Consider the following 9,805-nt stretch of genomic DNA (forward strand, 5'->3'; position numbering starts at 1 on the left):
CTCGCATCCCCCCCCCTCCCACACACACTTACCAGCTTTCATGATAATAGCGCAGTTTTGTCCTGAAAAAGTACACGCAAAATCTGCAAAATGTGGATTTAATTAACTAAACCTGACATTGTGTTGGATTATCTGTAGTTATCTTTCATTTTCAAGTAAAACCAACAAAATAAACCTTCAAATGTGATTGTCGGTCACGGGAGAACTTTGTGGAAGGATTTTTCAGGAACAAAACTAGTCCTGTGGGGTGGCTGGTGGTGGTTCATGTACATGTGATGACAAAATTCTTTACTTTATTTATCAGATGGTGCCGAATGGTTTCATTTCCGACGCACAACGACTCGACGCTTACTTTTGTCAATTGTTGCCTTGTTATATGTTTCAACCGCTTAATGACTGTTAATGGACTTGAGATCTTTTACCAGTTTAATACAGTCTCACCTCCTCTGATCATCCTCAACTGCTGCAGTTTATGTCAAAAGCTTTACTTGTTGGATATAAAATATTTCCCATGATTCTCAGCGATCAGTGCTTTCTAGTTTTTGGTGACTAACTTTATTGAAATAAGTATACCGTAAATCCTCTATTTAGCCCCCCGGTGGGCTTATTTATTTCAGGCACGTTTTGAGGGAGGGCTTATTGGAGAGGGGGGGGGGGGGGGGCTTAATTGAGAGGGGGGGTGGGGGCTTGTTGATTTAGCCGAAATGCAGTATGTAATATGATTGTAACTCAGGATTAAAGGGAAGCATTACTTTTGACTGTCTCGCATAATCTGTAGTGATGTACATTGCATTTTTCCTATTTGATTCACCTATGTTAGTCTCTCAAGAATAATTTACGATTATTGTGAATAACAAAACTAAAAAACGGTAACATTAACAAAGCAAGCTAAAAAGAAATGTTCTGAACAACCAAGACTTTAATAAATCACCTTGAATCAGTACACGTGATTCTTTAGTTGTGAAAGGGGGAGGGGGGGCTAAAAAGAGAGGGGGGTTAAAAAGAGGGGGGCTTAACAAATTTCTTTGGCTCTGTTTTTAAGGAGATTTACAGCTTCATTGCTTCTGGTAAATTAACAATTAATGATAAAACAATTAACTTAGAGTTTTTCCTGGGTGGTGATTACAAATTTCTGCTACTAATGATTGGTTTAAAAGGGGCTACTTCACATTATGCCTGTGCATGGTGCAAGGTGCATATAGATGAAAGATGGAAAACCACTAATGATTTTAATTACTACAATAAACCTCCATATGGCTAGAACACTCAAAGAGTTTGTTGAGTCATGTACTAAGTCTAAAGATATTTTTTGCTCTGAAAATAAATCACTAATCAGTATTGATCTTGAATGTAATTTTGATGAACTACATTTAATGCTACGCATTAGTGATGTACTTACTAATAACATTGTTAATGAAGTTATTGATTGGGACAGGGAGGATGACTGGGACAAAAAAGGTGGAGGAAAAAGGCATCCATTTAAAAAATTTGTATTTCTGCAATACAGTCACTTGGCATCACCTTTGATGTTTGGGAAAAACGGAATGTTGATCAGTCATCCAGTGGGAAATATGACTGGACAAGTCTTATGGGAACAGAGAAAAAAATCCTTCCCAATCAATTACCCCAAAAGCTAAATGATGTACTATGACCTGCTACTAGTTCTGCAGTAAGTAAGTTATAGTTGAACTTCAATAGTTTATACAACTTGATTATCAACTGGGAACCAAACACAGTACCATCTACTTTTGGACCTCAAGCTGGTGAGTGGATAGATGAATTCTGTTCACTTTCTGGTAAACTTGATGGGTATGAAAGTAATAGGGTAACTCCTTATATGCACAAAATGTTTGCTCATAATACCCCACTTTTTTAAACTATACAAAGGAATAATATTCACAGGTCAGGGTGTAGAAAAAAATAATGTGGCAAGATCTGTAGTCCACAGAAAATTCAACAAGTGGAATGCTGTTGCAGATATATTGCAACAAGAACATAGGCAAATGGCACCTTACCTTGATAGGGAAAGGGTCAAATTAAAAGATCCTATTCTAAGCACAAAAGTAATTATTGGGAATCGAATATAAGAACAACTAGACAGAAAAGGAAAAGAATCATGATCAGAGTTATCCAGAAACTGTTTGTGAAGCTAGTGCTTCTAATACACAATTGAGTGTGCCAGATATTAAATAATGATATTAACGTACCCTGACAAATTGACTGTCAAAGAATGAAAACAAGAATTATCATCAAGAAACATAAAGGGTCTAAGCAAAATGAATAAGGCAGAGCACATACAGCTACTTAAGAATGCTTTAGGTAATTGATAGTAAAATTAAAAAAATAGAATCTATGTAATCATATTACTTTTTAAAAGAAAAGTAGTATTTTTTGAGTGGTTTTATCCCGGGGGGTACTGCCACCCCAACTTGGGTAGGGGTGTGCTGCCAGGACCTCAAAACCCTGACCCTATCCCAGACCTAAAATTTTGATTTTACATACCCTACCCCAGACTAAAACTAAGAACTGTACACCCTATCCCAGACTAAACCCAGTTAGTCAATAGACTGCAAACAATATTTTTAAATATTAAAATAACGTTTTTGTTGTTTTTGTGCCGTCAGAAAGCGAAGTCTATTCGCCAGAGAAAAACGACCCAATCGTAACCCTATCCCAGACAAAAATGATACCCTGTCCCAGACAAAATGTCAAAAAATGATACCCTACCCTAGACCCAAAAGCCGAAAACCCATACCCTATAGGGCGGCATATACAGTATAGCAAATATAGGGGAGTACCCCCCCCCCTGGGGGGGTTTTATTTAACGGACAACTGTTTATAATAGACAAAGAATACAAAAGAATCTAGGTTTGATAATGTCTATGTCTATTAGCTTTTATATATTAAACATAATCTTTACAAGTATAATCTTCATAAAATATCTTTTCCAATGTAAAAAAATATATATATGTATGTATACAACGCACGCACACCACCTTTTCATTAAAGTCTCATAGTATAGTTTTCCTTTCAAATCATAAAGTTTGGAGACATTGGGTTATGCTGACACTCAAAATTTTATGGATACATATTTTGAATTAAAAGCAAAATTTAAAATGAATACGAATGCTACTAATACGAGGTTTCGACATCATCCGATGACATTATCAAGTAAATTAATATTCAAGTGAGAAGCATTTTAAGGTCAATACATGCTACAGTGATTATCAATAGGATTATTAGGACTTGAATATTAAATTAGTAGCGTTTGTATTCATTTTAAATCTCAGATTATCAAAAGCTAAACTCATCAAAAGAAAAATTGGTATTTATTTGTGATTTGAAATTTTTGATGATACATTTTTACAAAATCGATCATATAAATAAGTATTTTAATACTTAAAAAGTTACATTTGATTATCTTCAATCCACTTTCACTACGACATTTTAAGCTAGTTTAACTCAGAAAGTCCGGAAATATCGTGAAAAACAGGCACAGTAACGTTAAGAAGCTAGTCTAAAATAATACAGCATGTTTTCATTAGTAAAATTGACCAAAAAACTCCGGAAATCGGGACAATTTTAAACCCCCAGAGACCAGTGGTTTAACGTTGCCAAGTAAACACACCAACCAATCGCGGCACTTATCTTGGCAGATATGTCAAACTCATAATCCTTTATGTTCTAAATTTACGTTGTTGGTAACAAACACGTAAAGGAATTTTAGGCGAGTAAAAAGGCCTCTTGATCTACATTTTCGTTTCTTCCTTTAATTCTTGACAGCGTTCGAGGTCTTCAATACATGAAATTAGTTCTGCTGTGTAATCATCTTTGATCTTCTTTTTTCTTTCTTCACTCAATTCTCTGTAATGCTTCATATCTTTTAGGCAGGACAATATTTTTCTGCTTATTCGATATTGTGAACGGTGCTCTCGCTTCATCTTTAAAATCAAGATTGATACGAAAAGTGATTTACTTTGTCCATGTATATTCCTACTTGCTTCGCTCCCCCCTTTGCACAGCATCGAAACAGAACGTCTTTTTCTGCATCACTTCTTAACGAAACTAAAACCACTAACTCAAAGTTTCAAGAGACACTAGGTCAGGAGTATATTCTCCCGATTGTCAACAGACTTCAACGACAACCCCTCAACAACCATCAATTCTTCTTTTAGAATTTAGTAAAACCTTTTACGTTCTTCTATGTACATGTTCTCACCTTGGTCTTGCTTTCTTTCATCTTCACTCTTTAACTTCCCACGAACTTCTCGGCTTGATTGCTGAACTTTAGAGGGTTTCGAGGGCGTTTTAGTAACTGAATATACCCGCCAGCCCCTGACATTCAGGTGGGGGCGGGGCGACCCCCCATCAGCATAGGTTTAGTTCAAGGGCGCCAGGACAGACGGATTGGGTTTTAAATATGTGTGATTGTTTCAGTTATTCGTAGATTTCTAATTGAATTGATATTGCCTTGTTTAGTTTAGTTTAGTTTGTCACAATATACTAAACATAAAAGGAACTTTCGTCCCAATTGCTATTCCTTATTTTGACGTATACATGTATGTAGACCCAGAATCAGCCCAAAATTATCAGTTCGCTGAACTACAACACAGTATTCCTAAAGCTTTGCTTATTCGTCTTTATTTCGCCACTTCTTCTCGATCCTTCTTCTTTACGATGGCCTCTAGAGATGAACCTACCTTTGACCTTATCAATGTCGGAGATATAGTCGATTTTTTTGGCTGTGGAAATCCAACCCTGGTAAGTAAGGTTTTTTCATTTTTCCTTAAAGGGCCACTTGGACGAAAATCGTTCCAAAATTAAAACTCTTTCATTCGAGCTGGAACTTTGTTGAGATAATCTTGAACACATTTAGAACCACTCACTGAAATATCTTTCTAATATTCGAAAGGGAAGGGCCAAAATTTTACGATTTATTTTCGTCCGCCATTAATTTCTTTGTGTCACGGCCAACGAGTCATTATGTACAGCAGTTTTACGCTGTGACGTCATTTACTCAACACCGTCATGTTAGCGTCGTTTTGACCATACATTTCTTGTTAAATCACCTGAAGTTTATTTGATGTTTTAAACGCGTTATCGTGAAAAGAATCTCTAAACAGACTTTTTTTAAACCTTTGATACCTCTTCAAATATAATGGAAACTCCTTTGGACGCTCGCTTTGTCAATCCTGAAGAGTTAGAACCATAAGTTATAATGTATGAAGATGAAGCCGAACTAGAAGAAGAAGAATTGCTTGGGAAGAGGTTTTCATAAAAATTCCTTACGTTCATTTCATTATTTGTATTTGCTACATACTGTCCATGATATAAAGATCTTAAATTTGAAGTTTCAATGTAATCTAATAGTGATTGATGTTATGAATTCTGCGTTGTGATATAAAGATTTGTGACAATATACTTAGATCTATGTGCCGAATAATTTAAAATGTGAGCTCGTAATTCTCCTAGCTGGTTTACTACAGGACGGTTATTATTTGCTTCAAAATGTTTATTATGCATTGAATAGGTACAAACATACGATTATCTAATATTATCTTTGTAAAAGAACATGTCAAAGGTTTCTTATTTATTACTCGCGCGACAGCGGCGTCTGTCACTCAGCTCGTAGATTTTTCTTTCATTGTGTCGGATGTCTCGCGGACCCAAATTGTGGGGTTGCTCTTTGCCCTTGTATGTAAATATACCTTGAAAAGTTGTTTCGAATAAATCCCGAATATCTCAGTCACTTCGCGCGATGGAACCGCTAGAATCTCGTCCATGCGTCCTACTTTGTTGTGATTCTTGGCGTGCCGAGATGTATTGAAATTTTCGAATTATGATCGACAGTATTATTGAAAGTAAAAAATTTCAGCGCCTAGACATTGTTTGGTCATATAGTAGTTAGGAAACCGAATGAAACATTATATATTTTCTGAATAAACCAAATAAACCGAGTTTTACGAACATGGCACATACATTACCCACCAATGTTTTGGTTTGGGTTGAGTAAATGACGTCATAAGTACTCGTGCCAGTCTTCTTGAGCCGAATTCTGTGAGTCAAAGAAATTAATGGCGGACGAAAATAAATCGTAAAATTTTGGCCCTTTCCTTTCGAATATTAGAAAGATATTCCAGTGGGTGGTTCTTAATGTATTCAAGATTATTTCAGCAAAGTTCCAGCTCGAATGAAAGAGTTTTAAATTTGGAACGATTTTCGTCCAAGTGGCCCTTTAAAAAGAAGAATAATTGATTTCAATCACTTAGAATCAAAATGTGTTTTCTTTTAGACTAACGAACCAGGACCTTCGGGGCTAATTAGTGAAGCAAGCCCAACTGAGTAGCCTCGTCGTTGAAAATGTAGTGATAAGACAGTAGATGAAGAAAGCGAACCGTGCCGTAAAATTATGAAGAAAAATGACAATTCTGATTCTGGCTCCGACGAAGCGATGGTATGTGCGATTTGTTTCGTTACTAGTCGAGAAGACAACGTCACTGACTTGTTTCGTTCAAACACCATGTTGCGCCCTTCCCTGCTAGCAGAGTCTCTCTTCTCTTTCTCTCCCTTCTTTCAGGCGGGGAGGAAGGAGACTAGTCTATTTTTCTCTCTCAACCAAAACAAAAGAAAAATAGGCTCTGCTAGCAGGGAAGTTGCGCCCAGGTTGTTAATGGGGAATGGATATTACGTTACCTATATAGTACTTGAGAAAAAGACACTTTCGGATTCTTCGTAGCCAGAATTTACATGTGGTACCCGACTATGTTGCCTTACCAGAAAATGAACGGCTTGCATATACCACTTTGCTGTTATGAAAGACATTATAACCGTTTACATAGAGCAGAACATGATAGCGGTTACATTCCCACGCTTACACAACTTTATCATTCATTATCTAGACACTATCACCAGAGTTAATATAGTTCCCCTCTATTAACTCTGCTATCACGATAAAAAAGCGGGTCCAGCAATCGCAAGACTAATGGTGTTAGCGAAAATGATCTTGAACTTTTCAAATAATTAATTTGGTAACCCTTAGAACAATTAGAGGAATTAATCCCCGTCTCCATTAATATATACATTATTCGTCTCGATATACAGGGGAACTTTATCATCTAGCCTCCTTGGCATGATACTAGTACATTCGATCCTTTAGCTGATTGTAAAAATTAATTTTTTAAATTTTTTAAGTAAAGTTTATCAGTAGAGATTTAGAGCAGTAAAGATTTATCAGCTCAAGACTTTAAATGTGACCTTTGTTCAAGTGCCTTGTTTGATCCACGTTTTTTTAAATAATGATTTCGAGTATTTGTATAATCTAGATATCTAAGAATTTCTTTGTTCTTTACAGTTATTTCGTGAATTTGCTCTGGCTCATTATGAAGACTGCTATGATTCCGTAGCATATAACTATTTTACCGGTCTGACCGATTCTTGAACAAAAGGATACCCAAAGTGTGTCACCCGTCTACAGGAATCGTTGTAAAAAGTTCGAAACCACCATTGAAGAAGTACTAATAATTGCTTGGATTTGAAAAAAGAGCGAGAACGTGTCGCGGAGAGAAATCATAATTACAATTTTAGTATGAGGAAAACATCTGTACATTTGTTAAATCAATAAAAATGCTCTAAGACGTGGACCAAGAGCCTCAAGTATAAACAAGCCAAGGCTCTAATCAGAGAACGTCGGTACTTTTAATCATAATTGATTTATTCATGATTCATGCAAGTGGCTATAGCAGTCAATAAAGCAAGTCAAGTCAAGCAATTCAATGAAAATGTACCATGAATAAACTAATTACAGCTAAAAGTACCGGCGTTCTCTGCGGTCTTGGCTTGTTGCTTGAGGCTTTTGGTGCGACAACGATTTTCGAAATAGGTGTATATGTCATTTATGTCCTGATCCAAAATCTCACTGCTTTTTCTGTAACCGTGTTAACGACTGTTTGGTCCCCATAAACCATGATTATTGGCTTGCCTTTCGTAACCATGACACCAGAATGTATGAATCTATAGACCAAATTCAAAACTCGCACCGATGTGAGGCTTAAGTTGTGAACAAAGGGCGTGACTCAAAGTAATCTGGCGTGATTCAAAAGTCACGAATCACGCTAGATTCCTTTGTTCACAACCTAAGCCTCTCATCGGTGCGAGTTTTGAATTTGGTTTATGAATAGGACTTGCATCGATTGAAGGTTGAATTATTTTCGATGCTATTATTGTCAAACAGGATTCTTAAAATGCGTATGTTATTGTAAATAAAATCTTTGTTAAAAATGGTGAATTTTTTTTTTTCTCTGATCCTCAGACGTGTGTTAATGACTTGACGCTATGGGAAACCCCGTTTATCATTCTTCTGTACATTCAACCACGTCACCGGTAGAATTAGAGCAGAACAAAACAAGATGTTACAAGCACCCAGTTCACACATCATGTTTATTACGATGGCTGACTCAAACCGGCAAAGAAGCAACCTGCCCTGTGTGTCGGCATGACCCGATATATTCTGAAAAATCGGGTGTTCTTGTCTTTCAGTTTTTCAAAAGCTATCTTAGAGTATGTTATCGGTACTCCGCGTTGTCTATGCTCTCTTTCACTTTCAAGTGTTCATTATTAGATGCGCCTAATACTTATTTCAAAGAAGATTTTGTTTCACGAGTGTTGTATCTGTAAGAATAGTATTGATTCAGATAGCTTAAGGCGTAATGGATATCACATATTGACCTGCAATAATTGGGTGGTGACCAGTCGTCAAACCGTTCACCTACCCTCTAAACCTCACGCGTGTCATAGTTTGTGCTTAGTTCGTCATTTGGATAATCACAAGGATTATGCCGTGGTCCCTTGTCCTAGATTGGATGAACACGTTCAAAATAATTCGATGTTATTTGGGTCGTTCTAATAATACGTTAGCACAAATATGGATTCATGACATGCGTCGAAAGCTTTGTGAAGTGAAAGTGCATCCTATCATCTTGGCTTGGAAAGAAAATGTAGTCGAGGTGGAAGAAATGAGAGAGAGGGCTTATCGAACCTGGAGACAGTTGCCCTCTCATGTTGATGAGTTTGAGTTCATCGACCATCGCTTAGTCACCTGGTTGAGGATATTTATCAATATTTTTTCTTATGGAATGATAGGAAGTACAGGGCTTTTTCCCCAGTGTTTTGTTTGCCATTCACGAATCAGACCTTGGTGGAGTGACAGAACAATGCCCCCGTTGTTTAACCATGACGTTGCGCAATGGCAAACGTAAGTGAGAGAAAAAATAAAGTTTCGATCCTACCCATGGAATCGTAAATAAGTCCAGTTTAAAAAAAAACAATAATTTCAGAACATTTTATGGTGTGCTTGCGGAAAGGCGCGTCGTGTTCCGGATATCATCAATGCCTTGTTGGTTCTCAACCATTTATTGTCGGCCCCGTTGTGTTGATGGAAACGGTTGTCTTTTGCTTTCCGCACACCTTGTCGGTGATGATGACTGAAAACACAGTTCTCACCAATGCTACCAAGTTTCGTTACCGAGTTATGGTCAAGGGTCCACCAGATCCCGGTGTGGGGCCAGGAGATGCGGGCCAGCAGATGTGGGTGGCACGTGCTAACGTAACCCCTTCTCAAAAATAAAGTTAGTTGGCGGCAAAACCGCATACGCGTCCATATCACAGGAAGACCAATCAGTTACTTATATACCCAGAGTGCTTTGTCGTTAGCGCCTATATTTTTCGCATGTATTTTTTAAATCTTTTCTAAAAGATAGTTAGTTAAAGACCTACGTTTTTGTCTCGTGTAAAAATAAAATGAAACATC

The 9,805-nt window shown here is 37.1% G+C and overlaps 1 long non-coding RNA gene and 1 pseudogene across 1 annotated transcript; one reads left to right on the forward strand and one right to left on the reverse strand.

Moving 5' to 3' along the window:
* Positions 1–704: 704 nt before the first annotated feature.
* On the forward strand, positions 705–2,087 carry LOC148907370 (uncharacterized; annotated as a pseudogene).
* Positions 2,088–3,310: 1,223 nt separating this feature from the next.
* Positions 3,311–6,222, reverse strand: LOC148907371 (uncharacterized). Its single transcript, XR_016121116.1, has 2 exons — positions 4,220–6,222; positions 3,311–3,941 (listed from the first exon to the last, which is right to left on the reverse strand). It is a non-coding gene; the product is annotated as an uncharacterized LOC148907371 (long non-coding RNA).
* Positions 6,223–9,805: the final 3,583 nt, after the last annotated feature.

Source organism: Actinia tenebrosa, unplaced genomic scaffold, assembly GCF_029948245.1.
Source record: "Actinia tenebrosa isolate PJP-AT-01 unplaced genomic scaffold, QUT_ActTen_1.0 PGA_scaffold4__44_contigs__length_22323623, whole genome shotgun sequence".
Classification (NCBI taxonomy): Eukaryota; Metazoa; Cnidaria; class Anthozoa; order Actiniaria; family Actiniidae; genus Actinia; species Actinia tenebrosa.